The 18,937-nt window shown below is 43.6% G+C and overlaps 1 protein-coding gene across 1 annotated transcript in view; it reads right to left on the reverse strand.

Moving 5' to 3' along the window:
* The window catches only part of LOC138505061 (intestinal mucin-like protein), a 129,938-nt gene that overhangs the window by 79,177 nt on the left and 31,824 nt on the right, over positions 1 to 18,937 (reverse strand). The gene's annotated exons all lie outside the window — the stretch shown is intronic.

Consider the following 18,937-nt stretch of genomic DNA (forward strand, 5'->3'; position numbering starts at 1 on the left):
CTGCCACATTTTGTATTTATTACTTATTTATTTCTTTTTATATATCTTGAACAAGGCCTGCATGCATCTGAGTGCTTCACCATGAATACATACATAGTCAACAGATTACATAAAACTCCAAATTGAAATATACAAATATAAAAAAATTGGACTCATTAAAAATTGAAAGAGCAGATAACAATAGATAATAGAATCAACGCAAAATACAAACAAGATTATTTCATTTTAGATTTCCATAGCTATGCTTTTAGGATTTTCCTAAATCTTAAATAATCCTGGATTTTATGTCAATCAGTTTGTAAACGTGCACAGCAGCACTTGAAAGGGACCTTTTAGGGAAAGATGTGTGTCTGAACTTCAAGTAGTAAAAAGTATCGACTATGGAGTTCTCTCTACCCTCCTGGGATTTTAAATTTGTCCGCTAGGTGGTGGTTCAGAAAATGGCTCACTGTATACGTTATAAATAATCATTTTAAAAAAATCCTAGCTTTCATAGGTAACCATTGAAGGCATTGCAAAATCGGTTTAATGCAAACAAATGTCCTGATCCCCATGACCAGGCATGCAATGCATTAAGTACTGTGTTTACAGGGGCCAAGGATGCATGTAGAATTCCAATTATGATGGAATTTCCATAATCAATTTGTGACAAGACCAATGATTGAACTAACATCCTGAAATGATCAACCAAAACATAGTTTTGACTGCTTTTAAAACAAATAGTTGGCAATAAGAGCATTTTACCAACATGTTAACATGGGAGGTAAAAAACGATTTAGCTTCAAGATAAAAATCTAAGGATTTGGCTGAAAAATAGAGTTCAGTGGAAGACCTGACTATCCTGGAATTAATAAACCAACTCTAAAATAATTCTTGATATGAAGAGTTGAAGAATAAAATGACTCCGTCTTTGAGAGGCAAAGGTTTAAAAAGTTAGAGGACATGTGATATTCAATAGCTACTAAGCAATTACTTTACTGCTTCAAATCATGTCCTAACACGATTCTAAAATATACTTGAGTGTTGTCAGCATATTGGTGAATATCAACTCCATATTTGACCATTAGATTCCCTATCAGCAACATGTATACATTACAAAGCAGGGGAGAAAGTATTGACCCGAGGGACACCTCAGGGAACTAAAAATAATTTAGATCACGAGGTCCTCATCACAGCAGTTTGTTTTATGTTCAGCAAAAAGGAGTGTAACCACTACAATACAAATTCTCCAGTCCACATTTGACAATATAGTATATTAATCAAGATCTCATGGTTGTGTAGAATGCAGCCAACTCCAATAGCATCAATAAACAAGAGCCTTCATCATCTACAATTCACTAAATATCATATACAAATGTAGGGTAACAGTTTCTGTGCTACAGCCTAGTCAATGCCAAACTGAAATGGTGCAAGTAGATTCTGTTTAAAGATCCAATCATTCTAAACTTTTCCAAAAGTGGCAGAGAAGTAACTGCCTATAGGTTGGACAAACAATTTTGGTCCAGATCAGGTTTATTCAACAAAGGGGAAACATGCCCTGTTTTAAGGGTATCTGTGAAACAAACAGACCTAAGAGAGTGATATATACATTGTATAAATCCAGGAAGAACAATTTGAAAATGCTCTTTTACAATAGAAGCTGGGAAAGCATGATCCGAGAAATAAGTAGCTCTAATCTTATGCATTAGCATTGTAAGTTTAGCTTCATCAGGGAGCATAAAAGAGTACCATGTTGAACTTTTTTTGCAAGCTAGTGATCGAGCACCACAGGCTAAGAAAGGCATATTGGATAATATTTTGGCTAATGCAACAAAGATAACAGGCATTTGGGATTGCACCTTGCTCACTGGTAGTTCTGTGCTGGCAGTGACTAAATCCCCAATTTCAGCTGACCATTTTGCCCACAGTCTCAACTTCTCTATGGTGGCTCTTATGGGGAAGGGAGGCATCAGCCTTCCCAATTGTTCTGCAACCATTGACAATAATGGCTCTTTGCTTAAACTATGTCAGTACATAGTGGTGATCCTCCAATTTGTGCCTCTGAGCAAAACATTTTTTCCTCTCCTGATCTTGAAGCACTTGTGTCTCCGACTCAGACGGACTATGAATGTTTTGAGGAAGAAGAAATGTCTATAGCGATTGCCCAACTCTCTCCAAGGTGCTGGAGGCAAAGACTGAGGCAGTGCTGGCACTATGTGTCAGCATTGCATCTGAGCAAAGGGAAATGAAACTAGATGTAGAGCAGTCTTTGTGCTGCAGTCTGTCTACCATTGCACCAATTTTTTGGGAGGACCCATGAAATCTACCTGACACCGCGGAGCGGTAGCGGAGCTCGAGCAGAGGTAGAGCAGTCTTTGCAGTCCACACTGCCTCTGTGCTCCAGTCTGTCTACCATTGCAACAATTTTGTGGGAGGGCCCATAAAATCTACCTGACAACCGGAGCGGTCGCGGAGCTCGAGCAGAAGTAGAGCAGTCTTTGCAGTCCACACTGCCTCTGTGTTCCAGTCTGTCTACAATTGCACCAATTTTGTGGGAGGACCCATAAAATCTACCTGACACCGCGGAGCGGATGCAGAGCTCGAGCAGAGGTAGAGCAGTCTTTGGAGTCCACACTGCCTCTGTGCTCCAGTCTGTCTACCATTGCAACAATTTTGTGGGAGGACCCATAAAATCTACCTGACACCCGGAGCGGTCGCTGAGCTCGAGCAGAAGTAGAGCAGTCTTTGCAGTCCACACTGCCTCTGTGCTCCAGTCTGTCTACCATTGCACCAATTTTGTGGGAGGACCCATAAAATCTACCTGACACTGCGGAGCGGTCACGGAGCTCGAGCAGAGGTAGAGCAGTCTTTGCAGTCCACACTGCCTCTGTGCTCCAGTCTGTCTACCATTGCACCAATTTTGTGGGAGAACCCATAAAATCTACCTGACACCGCGGAGCGGTGGCGGAGCTCGAGCAGAGGTAGAGCAGTCCTTGCAGTCCTTGTCAGGACTGAAAAGGCTGCAAGCAAAATGGACATGGACTCAGATCAAAACCCACTACAGCATACGCCGGTGAAGCCAAATAATGAAGGTGAAGACGCTGAGAAAAGATGTCTTAGAAGCTCACGTCCAACGCTTCAAGTGTGTCTCCCTATACCACCTAGGCAAATTGCCAGGTTTCGCCTGCCAGGACCACCAAACATAGGCGCAACGCCACCATATGAAAGCCCTATCAATATACTGGGCGAACAATTCCGCCCACCAAATCAGCACTAAATTGTCAAAAAACAGCAAAAAAAGAAGCACCACTGGTCGCTGACTCCCCATCAAATCAAAGTATGCACCCAAACTCAAACCCCACGGTGAAAACTGCAACGATCAAGTATCACCCAACAAAGGTAAATCTCCACGATGGGGAGCAAAGTGAAACAGCCTCCACAGCCCCACATGACCAGCTCCCTGCTAGTAGCAGCCCAGTGCAGTCGGTCGGAGGACGGACCGCGAGGGAATCTGCTCAAGCAGGTAGAGCCGGTGAACATGAGGCAAGCGAAGCTTCTCAAATGAAAGACTAAACCACAGAAGTAACAGGAAGCTTACCGCCTTGGAGGAGCAGCAGGTAGTGGACATGACTACTCCCCGTGCTGCCTCATTGGAATCACGCCGGCTGGAGGATCTCCGAGGCTGCCGAGAGGCTCCGGCGAATTGGACTAGCCAACTCCTCGCGCTGCATCATCGGAATCACGCCAGCAGGAGGATCCCTCGAGGCCGCGTGGAGGTCCCGGCATCCTGGAGTCCGAGCCACGGCCTCAACCTAGAAAAGCGCAGAGCCCACGGAACGCACAGGCGCCTACAAAGCTGTCGGCGTTGCTGGAAACCAGGGCTCAGATACACGCAGTCCTGGAAGCTGAGGCTCCAGTGCAGGGTTTAGACCAGCACAAGACTCCCGCTGCCTCGGACTCAGAGATCTCTGTGGGCTCACGATCGCCCCCCGTGGAACTCAAGGGGGCCCAGCCTTCCTCCAACACAGACAAATAGCTCCCGGGGACTACCCAGGCTACAATCGCAGAAGAGTGGGAAAACATGAATAATAAACAACCACCACGGCAAAAAAGCAAAAGAGTGGGAAACCCCACACTAAAGACCCACAGAACTTCACAACCATTCACCAACTCAGAGAAAAAAAAAATAAAGCACGAAGACAACTAAAAACAAAAAAGGACAAGCTAGATCCAACAAAGGAATCACAAATAAAAACAACATTCCGCAATTCTTTAAAATAATTTTTTTCAAGACAAGGAAAAAGAAAACATGAAGTTCTCACAGAACTCACAGATGATGAGATCCTTGAAGCTCTAATGGACCCCCTACCAGCCTCAAAAGCTCGCAAAACAGCCCCTAAAACCTGCGACATCACAAAACAAGCAAATAACAAGCCGGATCTGGGATTACCCCCGCAGCAGGAGCCTAACAAGCACCCTCTACAAGGGGCCTTACCATATAACAAACAAAACCCTGACCCTAAGGCTACGCAGGACAAGAACCCTTGAGTTTCAGTGACAAACACAACGGGTCTCCCACATGGCGGTGAGTCCTTACCGCTTCCCGCTGATGCACCTTCGGCCCCAGCAGTGGCACAAAGGGAGGCAGAAGAAAACAGTGACTCCCTTTTCCTGCCTCCTAACACACTTTCGCCTACCCTGAGAGAAGAACTGCACAAAAGCACTGATCAATCTCACTTACCCCCTTGCTCTAAAGCTGAAGAAGACAGGCAGTTTCCAACAACCCTAAGACCTGCAAGAAAGAACTCATCATTTTACGTACCGAGAGAAATCCGACTCTCATAAAACCAGTTCCATGAAAGGCCAACACACGAGCAAGCCCAAAGCACACCGGCTAGAAACCATCGTAAAAGCTACCTGACACCAAATGAAACACCAACAAAAAATCACGACATGATGACAATAATGTCGGCCATCGCAATTGCCTTAGCACCTTTTGGGAAACTATATGAGGCCTTAAATGAGACATTAAAGGACCACACGACTCTTGCCGCATTGATGCCCACCAAACTGATTTATTTAGAAGGTTTCATCACTGCAAAGGAAAGAGAGACAAAAGTAAACCATATTTCCTCTACCGTACAAGAATATTCCCAAGCAAATCACATGAACAAATCAGATGGACACAATAAACAACAGTGAAGCATGGAAACACAAACAGATCCGCCCCCACGCCCTGCACTTTTCAGATTTACAAGTAACCAACAAGACGCACAAACAGTAAAGAACAAATCTGAAAGCCCAAAATGTGCAGCACCTGGTAAAAAAAAATGATCCAAGCCTGTGTCATTATCGGATCACCGATAAAAGCCAGTCCACTCCTGAAGCCCAACCGGGCGTCAAAGGATCGCACTGAAACCTCAAGATATAAGAGTCATACAACCAACACGGCCGGGAGCATGCAAGGCAAGCTTTTCGCCAAAGAGAAGACGCAAAATGCCAACCTGCCTCTACACAGCCAACAAAGAACAACCACCCAGAGAACCCAAAGGTCGCCTCAACAGCAAGCACAAAAGACCCTAGATCAGTGGAAGAGTTAATGGCAGACAAAAACTCCATGAACATAACCCTACAACTTTCTCCTGAACCAAAACCAGTGGTAAGCAAGACAGCACTTGAAAATATACCAACATCATTGAGGAGTCCTGAAAGAAAACCATCTCCCAAAAAACACAGATGGAATAGCTCAACAACATCACCTCCTAAATCATGGGAAAGGTCAAGATGTCCAAAAGGCCCAGCCCACATCAAACAATTCGAATCGGGTATACCCTCAAAATCAAAACAAGATCTCAGAAAAGCGAACAAAAGAAACAGCTATCAATCCCAAGGAAGAATCGTACACATTTTTTTAAGGAACATAAAGTGACAGACCGCAGAACCTCACATCGCTCCCCATCACGCTGCAAAGAGACCCCGACTGGAATTAGCAAAACCTGTGACCCTCAAGGGCAAACAAAGAAACTGGCCGCAACAAAAATCTTCAAGCTAGAACAAACGGAAAAAAATTCAGAAGCTGTAACATTAAACTGAGGAACAATCATGAAGATCCTAACAAACATCATGGACCTCAAACACATAAGACCAGATGGCATCACACTTGTTGTGCCCTACCACAAAGCGCAGAAGGCAAAAGCTTATTTACACATAAAAGAAGCCTCAAGAGCAACACCGACTAAGGAGGGCATTGAGGACCTACTTAAAAGAGGATATCTTCTAACAGAGTTCCAGACAAAAACTTCTACCACAGACCAGCAGTCCCCACAAAAACCAGCGAGACCTCAAGGGCGCACTACAGATCCAGAACCGAAGCATACTACCGGCCAGAAAACAACTTCCGAAGCTCCCAAAGCCAACATCAGGAACCAGGATCCCAGATAAGCATACAAAGGAACAAACCCAAAAGCCTAGACAATCAGCCTATGAAAAACCCTACTTGGCAAAGGACAATAAACGTGCCAAAGAAACAGCAATGAAAGGGACTCCTGAAAAAACAAAACAAAACGTTCTATCCTTTGTCTCAATTAAACAGCTATCGGCCTGGCTACCGAAACCCCAGCACCACCACCAGCAGCAAACAAATAGCAACCACTGATGAGACAAGAAAAGAATGAAAACCCGAGAAATACAGTTGAAAAGAAACCTACACCATTTACATTAAAAATGGCCTTGTGGAACACATGTGGCTACAAACACCTGACGATAACAGGAGAAACCAACCTGGACAATTTCGACATCTTAGCTCTCCAAGAGACCTTGCTGACAACCACGCCAGCAATGGACGGATACGCAAAAGATGTTTCAGCAGCCACAAGAGGCCCGTTAGGCCGCCCATCAGCCAGCCTCCTAATTGCATTTCACTCAGGAAGTGGTTTGTCCATTCAAAAAAAAGCTGTCCTCCTCGCAAAGCCACCTTTCTGTACTAGTGAAGTGGGTCCGACCAGACTTAATGACGGAAAAAACCCAGGAAACTCCCATTGTCATAATAACAACCTACCGGAATCCTAATGCTATCACGGACGAGAGATTCTTACGGACCATAGAATCAGAAATCGACGATATACAAGCTAATTCTGAAATTGCGCTGATAGCCATCTGTGACGACCTAAACGCGAAATGCCCGAGCATAAAACCCCTTTCTCCAGCAAACAGTGTTAATCTCCGGGGGGATTCTAGGGACCAGAAATGGCGGAAAGTAATGGATTCAAGAAACATTTACAACACTGAACAGATCTCTCCAAAAGCATCTCAAATTCCAACATGTGAGAGAAATAGTCAAACAGCGACCATCAAATACATATTTGCCTCTGAGGCGATGTTAAACCCCGTAACATCTTTTAAGATAATAAGATCTAAAGCCAGCGATCATAAATTAGTTGGGCCTCTCAAAGACCCCCAAATCCAACAATGGCCGAAAAAGTCGAAGTGACTAACCAAGGAAATCGCCTACGACTAACAACAGAAAGAATAATGGAACTGACAACAAACTATAAAAAGAAACTTGCAAACAGCAACAACACAAGAATGGCAGAAATCGATTACCAGCCCCTACTGATCCCATATCAGGCTGGGCCCTCAAAACACTGTATAGGTACACAACTGCGTATCCACCTCTACGACAAACTCCTCGTGGAGAAACGATGAGACCTACGGAAATTAAAGTGTCAGGCTACTAAATCAAAATCAGTCCTGCTAAAAAAAATGTTCCAGGAGGGGTTGAAGAAATATGCGGCCTGGATTAAATTCTATCAAATAACACTCTACCAACACGACTCAGAGGAGATGCTAAGGAAGGTCACTGGTAGAAACTCCAGATAATTTTGGTCTCTTGTAAAAATGGTTGACAAAAACCAAGGCCCCACATTATCCAATAAGGTGAGCGACGAAAGATGGAAGACCCACTTCACAGCTCTGAACCAAACTCCGGCTCAGACACACACGCCATGCAGGCCCTCGTGCTCCACCCCCTGGGAAGATTTTTCTAACAAGGACGACATAGAAAGAGCGATTCGAAAACTAAAGTCCCCCAGAGCTCCAGACCCGAATGTGGTTACAAATATCAATCTAAAAAACTACCCCGCTGAATGGGCCTCATTCATCAGCATTGTCTTTAAAGAATCAAGCCAAACAAAGACAATACCTAGATCTTGGACCTCTGCGATAGTTGTACCAATCTTCAAAAAGGGAGATAGATCTGACCCCTGCAACTTTCACCCGATAGCTTTGCTGGACACAATTGGGAAAATCTACGGCTCACTCCTACTAGAAAGTTTCCAACGATGGGCTAAATGCTCCCCCCTGTGCGGACCCGTTTCAAGCTGGCTTCACGAAGAACATTGGAACAATAGTAAACATCATGCTGCTGAGCATCATAAAAAGCTAAATACGGGCAAAACAAAACAAGGTCTTTATGGCCTTCGTCAATGTAACTCAAGCATTTGAAAAGATCGACCGCAAACTATGGTCCAAACTGGAAACATGGAATTGTCCGAAACAAATACTAGAACCCATCAAAGCAGTCCACTCAGAAACCACAATGAGAGTGAAGCTGAACCAAAAGGGCGCCCTGTCAGATGAAATCTCAATCAACAGAGGAGTAAAGCAAGGCTGCCCTCTAGCGCCCGCTCTATTCACTGCCTTTCAAGGTGATTACAAAGACTCATGCAAAGAGCTCAGAACCTTTCCACCTAAAATAGGTGAGTGTCCGGTTCCAAGGTTTCTCTACACATATGACATCATCCTTCTAGATCAGACCCCGATTGGTCTGCAACGCCAGTTGAACAATTTGGCCAGCTACATCTCAAAAAACAATCTTGAGATCATTATAGAAAAAACCAAGACCATGGTCATCGAGAAAACAACAGAAAAAACAATAAAACACTGTTGGAACCTTGATAACACTAAAATCGAAGTTGTCAAAGACTTCAAGTACCCTGGGGTAATGATAGACAGCACGGGCAACAAAGCAAAAATGCAGAGTCATCTCTGGGAAAAAACCCGTAAACTCACCTCCCAGGCACAAGCTATGGACAGAAAATTCGGGCGCTTCTCGCTGCTCCCGGTGATGAAGTTCTACAAAGCCAAAGTGGTTCCATCACTGACGTACGGAGGCGAAGCTCTCCTGACAATTCCATTGAGTCTTTGGGCTAAGCTGGAAGGATACTTCTGGTGGGAAGTGCTGCGCTTTCCAAAGTCAACTGCTATGCCGGCAATAAGGAGAGAACTAGGAATCATCCTGAAAGCAACAGTAGACTCGAGCGAAATGTCACTATACAGGAAAGTGACTATTCCAGATTCAGCACCACAAAACAAGCTAATAAATCAAGAAATACAAAAAGGAGTGTGCAAAATGCTATCAGCTTGGGCAGCAAAGAAAAAACACCAATTGGAGAAAATCGGCTGTGCCGAGGAGGACCTATTCCAAAATCCAACGAAAATCAAGACAAAGATGGACGAATGCGACTGAATAGAAACCCAAGACAGGTCTGACTCCAATAAACTACTCTCCCACCTCCCATGGCAAAGTAAAAAACTCAACGAAATCAAACAAGTCATTAGAAGGTTTCCAAACAAAAGACTGAGACAAACATTCTTAAGGGCAAAGCTAAACCTTCTTCCAACTAACGAAATTCGAGCACTAAGGGGACTATCAAACACCGCTGTCTGCAGATTCTGCAAGGAGACCTCTGAAATTGAATTGGTCCGACACCTGCTGACGAAGTGCCCAGAAACATTAGTTTTAAGAAAAGCGTATTTAAACCCACTTCTTGAACAATTCTCTCTTTGTGAAGAAGAAACCTGGTGGAACTGCCTAGTGAGTGGAAAAAAAAACAGCTGGACTATTGCGAAGGCTACGACACTTGAAGCCGCCCTGGCAGATTGCCTCAAAGCAGAAAATCAACCACCTCTGCCCGAAAAAAAAGACAAAGAAGAAAACGCTGACTTGTGAACCTCCGGATCAGCTGAAACACAGAAACATTTTTTCTGTGAAAGGGAAAAAAAATTGTAAAATCAATACATTTGATAAAAAAAAATAAATAATGAAAGTACTGTTGTCCAAAGTGGTAGGGCCTATAGAAAATGATAAACACAAATCTGCTCTGACAGAAACAGATAGGCCTGCAGTGCGCTCCCAGTTGATCACAGGAGCAGTCTGTTCTCGGGGTAAGGAGTCGGTGCTGTCAAAAATGTTATATAATAATGCTACTAAACGAGCAGGGACCCTCAACATTGTTGCTGCATCAGAGACTGATGCATGGATGCCCTTTGCAATGAGCTATCGATGATCGGCATTTCAGAGATATATGTGGCTGAAAGTCAGGGCAATACCAACAGTATTAAGAAGGCTGAGAAAACTAAGAAGAGAGTCGTTTTTCTAAATTCATCTCTCAGCTCTCCTACTGAACCTATGGACTCTGTAATCTTGACGTCCTCTATGGGTAGATCTCAGCGGATCACCAAAGCCCATGGTGATGGCACTTGTCGTCAGGTAGTCTTGCATGGGCCAATGGACAAATGGGTCAGTTCTAGCAGCACTGAGTCTGTCATCCCCACTGATAGATCTCAGGCCACATCAATTTTTTTACCGACTAGGCCTAAACCCACACCGAGAGACACTGAGTGGACTCGCCCACTGGGGACAATGCCTACTTCGTTTGGCTTCCCTGCTCCTGCTCACCTGCAGGGTAGTCAGACACAAGTGGTGGCCATTTCTCACCAGCAAGCGGATGTACATATTTATGCCTCTATGGGGTGTATGATTAAGTTAGATTCAATCTATCCGAAGAGAGAGGGCCCTTTCCTGAATCACACTAATTTGCTTACCATATTTAAATCCATTCCCTGTTAAGATAGTATCACCAGTCAGGATATTCTACGGATTGAACTGCCTAAATGGGACTGTGCACATAATTGGGCATTTACTGAATTTTGTTGATCAGTTGTGGCCTCCCTGTTATGGACTTATGCACAAGATTTAAATGTGAGGGGTCTTAACCTCACTATATGTAATATGTTAGATGGGCAAAAATACCAACTATTCTTGCAGGCCTCTATTAATAATGTGTCTTTGAGACTCCCGATGGCCTCAGTCAATCCAGGGTGGCCTAACACTTTACAACAATACTTGTGGCCACAAAAGCGTAATCAGCATGTAGTGAGGCGCGATGAAAGAGCCTACAGCATCCAGAATTCTGACTCCAGCAGCCGGTTGGTGTAATGAAATGGCTTAGCTGGAACACTTGCAGCTTTCGTTCATTTCTTGTACATCCTGTTGGCATGGCTTGCATTAGAAATTGTGAAATGTTTGTTTTACAAGAGACTTGGGCTAGGAAGGCATTTCTAATTGATGGCTATAACATTATCCATACAGTAGCCAAATGTGAGGAAAGGGGCAGACCTAGTGGTGTCCTGACTATTGGCACTGTGGTTAAGTATACACTAAAGAAATACCATATGGCTAGGCCATCGCCTTATGTCATGGCAGCCACAATGCCAATTATGGGATGCCTGCTCCTTATTATTAACATTTACGATGCTCTGGGTGGGGCAGATACTAGAGGCATCATTTCTGATATTGAAAACACCCTATTACTCTGGCAAGAGGTCTGTCTGAGGGTTGGGATCCTCATGGCTGGCGATCTGAATGCACCTGGCCTGCTTCAGGAACTATCTCAAGACTCTTTTGGGTCTGATGGGAGCCACATAGTTGAAGCGAATCTTGGCACTCATACAAACTCTATGTGGTTGAATTTGGTTGTGATGCAGGATCTTGTTTGTTTAAATGTAAAAGAGCCCAAATATGGGAGCCCTAAAGGTAACTGGTCGAATGGTGCTGGTTATTCCAGCCTAGATTATGTGTTTGTGAACAGGATTTATGCTGAATACTGTGGAGCTTTCACTACTATTTTCAATCCTGTCAGTGACCACGCAATTTTGGATTGGACCTCTAGAACATCACTTGCTAGTCGATCCAAATATATGCAGACCTCGGTTTCAGTTAATTTGCAGGGCAACCACATAATATTGAATAACTACAATGTTACGGCAATTAGTAATTTCATAGAAGGTAGCCATTCTATACTTACGAATTGGCTAATTGAACAAGGCTGGGACGTTTCTAATGTTATGAGTTTCTTAAATAACCATTTGCATCTCTCTTGGAAGACAATTGGCCCGCTACACATGCATCCTAGCAACTTTGATGTTGTGGAAGCAATATAATTACATCAAGAAATCAGAAACTCATGTCCCTATAGAGAAAAAGAGATTGATAGCACAGTCATCAACCTGGTATAAGAACTGGCAGCAGCACCATAAATACTCTAGGAATAACACAGCTTGGAAGGGTCTCTTTCAATTACTCTAGAGTAACTTGTTGGTATTTGTTTAGATCTTTTGCTAATGGCACCAGTGGCAATGAAAACATTCCATCAATGTTGCATGTTGGACTGGTGCCATTTTAGCATTATATAACAAACCTGAACCACAACATACCTCAATCTTATATATATATTAGATCCAAAGTTCTGTGAGGGATTTGATATGGATGATATTGCGATTATTATTGAAACCCTAAATGGCTCCAGAGCCCCAGGTCCTGATATGATGGCCAATGTAATATTCAAATCCAACCCAGAATACTGGACAATGATCCTGTTGAATTTATTTCAATTAATATTGAAAACTGGGCAAATACCCTTCAGCTGGCGTAAATCTATTCTTATCCCAGTATTTAAAAATAGTGATAGCTTCAATCCCCAAAATTATAGACTCTGGGCCATGCTTGACATTAGCTCAAACATTTTTGCTATCATATTGCAAAAAAAAACCTGATCTAAGTGGACTATTGCAAAAAATGTGCTATTCCAATTCCAAACGGGGTTTCTCAAATTGCATGCCACTTTACATAATCTTGGTATCCTGCAAACCATTATCTCCCAAACCCAATAGGACAGCTACGGTAATTTATACGTGTGCTTTGTGGATTTCTCACAAGCTTCTGACTCTGTCTCCCGTACTTGACTATGGACCAAATTGACTAATTAGGTTATCGACTGCACCCTTTTATACTTCTTCATTTCCTTATACACGGACACCACAGTGTTTCTCCTTGTTAATCAGAATGGTGAGGTTACTGGGGATATTCAAACCAAAACTGGTTCAAAACAACGGTGTGGGTTGCCCCCCCCATTATATAATCTATCTGTGGCGGACATGAGCTCCTGCATTGAAGAAGCACACAATTTCCCACCTTAACTTGGCACAGTACCAATTTCTTGGATCAGCTATGCTGACGATACGGTCATACTTGATCACACTCCAATTGGCTTGCAGAGGTCATTAGACGCCTTGGCGGACTATGCTCACACTAACGGTCTCAGGGTTTATAGTGCCAAAATGAAGATACTGAGGTTTGGGGGAAAAAAGAAGCTGTGTTATCACTTCAATTGGTGCTTTAATGGGAAACCACTAGAAGTTGTAGACAGATATTGGTACTTAGGAGTTCCAATCTGCAATAACCCTACTCTTTATACATTTGGTGCTCATGTACAAACCAAAGTTATGAAGAAATGGTTAGTAATTAGGAGCTTCATATGCAACAAAGGGGGCAATAATATGGAGGGCATGGTGGACATTTATCCTAAAAGTATTGTACCCATGGTAATCAAAAAATAGTCCATAGGCGTCCCTCTGCGAGAGCGAACACGGCTAAATGACCTGTTCTTTGGGAAGGTACCCACTCGAGAGTCTGCAGCCACACTTTAGCTCACTGTACCTTTCACAGAAGGGAAATATCAGTCATTGTCCCGCCCACATGGGCAGTCCAGCACCAAAATGCTATGGCAAGTCTCTTCTGAACAAGAGTACCAACAGCAACCCCAGACACGTGTTTCAGCCTTGTTGGGCCTCACCAGTGAGGTGGAGCTGTGCCTCTCTGAGCAAGGGGGCAAGGGGGCCATGCCTGCATGACCTTAGGAAACTTAGGGTGACTACACCTAAGTCCGTTAAACAATCAAAAAATAGTCCATAGTCGCCCCTCTGCGAGATCGAACACGGCTAAATGACCTGTTCTTTGGGAAGGTACCCACTCAAGAGTCTGCAGCCACACTTAAGCTCACTGTACCTTTCACAGAAGGGAAATATCCATTTACATATCAGTCATTGTCCCACCCACATGGACAGTCCAGCACTGAAATGCTATGGCAATTCTCTTCTGAACAAGAGTACCTACAGTAACCTCAGGTACGTGTTTCAGCCTTGTTGGACCGCATCCGTGAGGTGCAGCTATGCCTCTCTGAGCACAGCGAGCAAGGGGTCCATGTCTGGATGACCCTAGGAAACTTAGGGTGACTAAACCTAAGTCCCTTAAACAATCAGAAAATAGTCCATATGCGCTCCTCTGCGAGAACCAACACGGCTAAATGACCTGTTCTTTGGGAAGGTACAAACCGAGAGTTTGCAGACACACTTTAGCTCACTGTACCTTTCACAGAAGGGAAATATCCATTTGCATATCAATCTTTGTCCCCCCCACATGGGCAGTCCAGGACCGAAATGCTATGGCAATTGTCTTCTGAACAAGAATACCAACAGCAACCCCAGACAGATGTTTCAGCCTTGTTTGATTGTACCCATGATACTCTATGGTTCTGCCATCTACTCGGGCTCCATGGTGAAATGGATGAATAAAATTGAAGCTAAGCTGTTGCAATCTATTTTAGGGGTTTCTTCTTCTGTCCCACTGGAGGCCATATGCTGAGAATTGGGAGTTCAATCCATCCACTCCCTGTTGCTGCAATATGTCACTCCCCTACAGAGACAGATAATGTGTCTAGCTATATGACCAGGCTATATAGGGGGGGGGCACTAACAAAATGTCCTCAAGCAGCTTAAAGCAACTGCAATAGAGCACCTACAGAATCTAGACATCAACAAATATGAGTTGATGGAAGTTGCCAATGCTTTCAGCATATAAAAAAGAAGAATAACTTCGACTTCATAGCAAACATTGGGCACCTTAGCAACAAGATTATATATCAGTCATGCAGTACTCAAGGCTTCCGCCGGAATACACTCCAATCTTATCTAACTAAGCATCTCTCTTTGAACATACGCAGGTGTATAGTATATTTACGTTTTAATATGATATGATATGGCATTTGTAACGCGCCTATACACAAGTGTTTCAACCGGGAGCATACGGGGAGATGGTATAAACTAGTGCACAGGGAAAGAAGCTGCAGACTTTGTCATGAGTACATTAAGGCAGCGCGCCATTTGCTAACCCAATGCCAGTCTCTTACTCCCTATTATAATGCTTGCTATAGTGGCTATGTAAACAATATCTCATCGATTCAGGGGGACCAATTTTGGAACATCCTCCATAGTGCGGAGAGCACAGTTATGACAGCGTCGGCTTATTATGTATGGAAAGTAGCATTACATTATATATCAGGACTGAATACCTAATTTTATTGATTACTAATGAATGAATTATAAGGTGATTTTAACCTTTTAAATCAAAATGAATGTTCTTATTATCTTTCTTTTAGATTGCATTGTATTTAAATGTATGTTGGTTCTTTTATATGATTGAAACAATTTTACTTCTACAAATTGTTGTATTAAATTGGCAAAAGGTTTGTGTTATAACCATATGCTGTAAATACAAACATTGAAAAAAAGAACTTGCTCTTAGATCCAGAGGCCGCTGCAAAAACCAAGATGGATTTCACTAAGAACATTCTGCTAGAAGGCCCACTGCTCCAATTTGATCCAGATGGTACTCTTGAAAACCTTGAATTGGGCATCAAAAAGGGAAATGGGCCTGTGAGCAGCAGGCTTGTCTCTCAGAACTTTCTCAAGGATGATTGCCGGTTTCCACGTGGTAGGGAAGCTAAGTTTCCTCGCCATTGCTTTGAAACTGATTGTCAGTACGGGTGCCCAATTATCAATCAATCTTTTAAAGTAGTCTGCAGGAATACCATCAGGGTTCGGGCATTGATCTAGAGTCGGTGCTTGGATTGCTGCAACCACTTCTAGATAAGAAACATCAAATACATTATAACCAAGATATGACCTATGTGGTTTAAACCTGAGTTGGAAGGAATAACAGAAACAGTAGTGCTAGAAATGGCAGCCTTTTTCCATCATGTGAAGAGGAAAAATAGGAATCCCAAAGATAATCATCAATGGTGATTTCCATACCAATATTCTGTTTGGGCGCTGATATTGTGTATGCAGCCCGAGTTGCTATAATTTCAGATTTCTTGATTATTCTTTCTTGATTGTTACTGAGGGCGGAGAGCAAAATCCGTTTTGCTACATTGCATTCCTCATTGAGCCAGCACTTTCCTAACCGGGCCAGACTTGAGCTTCCCTAAACAGGCTTCATTAGTTTAAACCATACAATGTGCCCTCTATCGACAGTCCCAAAATTGTGTTTTTCGGGTTATAGGTGGAAGAGCAATTGGACCAGGGGATTTTCTTACAAGGGATGTGACAACGTTACTGCACTGTTGTTTTCTTCAGGGGCATGATTGCTTTGTGTTGCTATGTGCATCCAGTTGAGAATTAATCCAATCAGGTTTAGCTGACCCCACCATGTCAAGGCCAGGCAAACAAACCTGACTGAATGAATGTTCCAGATTAAGTCAGCAGGAAGCAAACACCGTGACAGAGCATTGTTTTATTTAACAAATGCAAGCACTGACCTACACCATTGTTTGATTCAAAGCTGGCACAAGCACCACCTCTCAGCCCACAAGAAAAAGTGAAAACCTCTCAGCTACCAAACCTCCCTATTCCAAGAACTTATAAGTGATTTTCCAAAGATGACCATCCTTCCACCATGGCATCCAATGTACCCCTATACAATGTAGCACCACTGTGGCAAAATTACACAAACATGTGATTAGTCCCTCATTCAAAATAGGCGTCTCCCAGCACAGTTTATATTATCCAAACCCTTAGTATCTGCAATCGTGCCTGTCTGATATTTAGCATGGGTGAACAGTGAAGCGGCCAGTCAGTTTGTTCAGATGCTGCGCTTTATACTGAGGTACAGGCTTGTCTTCTGAACAAGCTGTTACCTACCAATACCCGCTCACCCTGTCTTGCTCTCTGTTTCTCCCCCTAACTCAATTATCCTGCTCCTCTCCACCTCCTACCATTCTTTCTTGAAGCCTGACTGTTTTGCCCTGGCCTGAGTGCCCTTGTGTGCCTGCCCTTAGGCCAGGTGGTGACCACTCTAAAACACTCTCTTCCCACAGTCCAGGTGCAGACAAAGGGGTGCTAGCCAACCTGCAAAACAAATGATGCTATAGTCCACTGCACAAACAGAACATGGGCTATCACCTACTTTGCCAGACATGCCATACTATGTGCTTACCTTGCTCTGTCACAAAGGGCACCAGCCACAAGGGGGAATGTTTGCGTCCAATACTAATAACAATCCCCTTTTGACCTCTTCTAGACCTCCCTAAAAACTGCTGCCTTTGCATAATCCTTCTCCCAGGATCCTGCCCCATTTGCCCGCTCTCTCTTAAAGGGGCCATGGAGGCACCCTCAGTGTGAATCGATGGTTGAGCTCCCTCATCCCCCAACCTGGGCCACCGGCATAGAAGTTGCGCTAAAGGATAGCACCGCTGGGCGACCCAAGGATGTCCTTAAACGGGCCAGCACTTAAATTAGCCATCCCCTTGCAAGCCATTCCCTAAAGCATGCCATAAATTGCACCTGGGTAAAGCATCGACCCTTGCCCAAAAGATGCTCTAAACATTGCCCTTTTAAATCATACCACCTAAACATACCACCTAAACAAACATCTAAGCAATAAAACACATCTTCACATATTAAAAAAAAATACAAGAATAAACAGGTGCAATTGCTGCAGTCAGCCACACCAGCTGCCCTTTGCATATTTTCTTAGGGCTCTAGCAGTCCATATACAGTATCCTGCTTATCTTTAATGTGCAGGATTAGCCCCTCAATGCTGCTTTGTTTGGGTCCACTGTTTTAGAGCAGTGGCCCATGTCCCAATGGGAAGCCTTTGTCACCACCAAAGGGCCTGGGTCCAGTGTATTGTATTGTTTATTTATATAGCACCTATACACAGGAAGTGCTTCAAAGTGCTCAAGGAGGGTGGGAACATGGGGGGGGAAATAACATTCGCTCAGAGCCCTTGAAATTCAGCGACGATAACAGTCTGCACAGGCAGAGTAAGTGGGTAAAATACATTTAACAGTTGAGACACAGCAACTGATCCGTTTCAGGTCTTGCAGCATTCTGAAAGAGCAAGGGTGAAGTACAGCCAGTTGTGAGAGGGCAAATGTCAAGCAAGTGCAAACAAAGCATGCATTGCACAATGTAAGAGTCTGGGTGAAGGCAAAGCCTTGTATTTCAACTGTCCCTAGAATAGCATGATTACCGTAATAGCAGGGCCCCACACAATCATTCACGTTCAAGCTGACCAGGCAGTGAAAGACGCTCTATGGGGGCACCGACAGAAGACATAGCTCCTGTAGCTCCCCATTTTAGGGCTACTGATATATTGGCAATACTGAATGAGATTTTACTATGACCTGGCCCTCCAATCCCTGGCGGGTTTTAGGTATTTTGAAAGGAAGCTAACCAATGGGAAAGAGCAAAAGGTTGTCAGTGTCAGCTGCAGCCACAACAGCCATGAGACTGTAGCCCACTGTTGCTTCTTCTTCTTCTTCTTCTTCTTCTTCTTCTTCTTCTTCTTCTTCTTCTTCTTCTTCTTCTTCTTTTTCTTCTTCTTTTTCTTCTTCTCCTTCTTCTTCTTCTTCTTCTTCTTCTTCTTCTTCTTCTTCTTCTTCTTCTTCTTTCTTTTCTTCTGCCTATTATACGCTATTTGATGGAAGAAAGTAGTTAA

This window comes from Ambystoma mexicanum, chromosome 11 (assembly GCF_040938575.1).
Source record: "Ambystoma mexicanum isolate Mex_15411 chromosome 11, UKY_AmexF1_1, whole genome shotgun sequence".
Lineage (NCBI taxonomy): Eukaryota > Metazoa > Chordata > Amphibia > Caudata > Ambystomatidae > Ambystoma > Ambystoma mexicanum.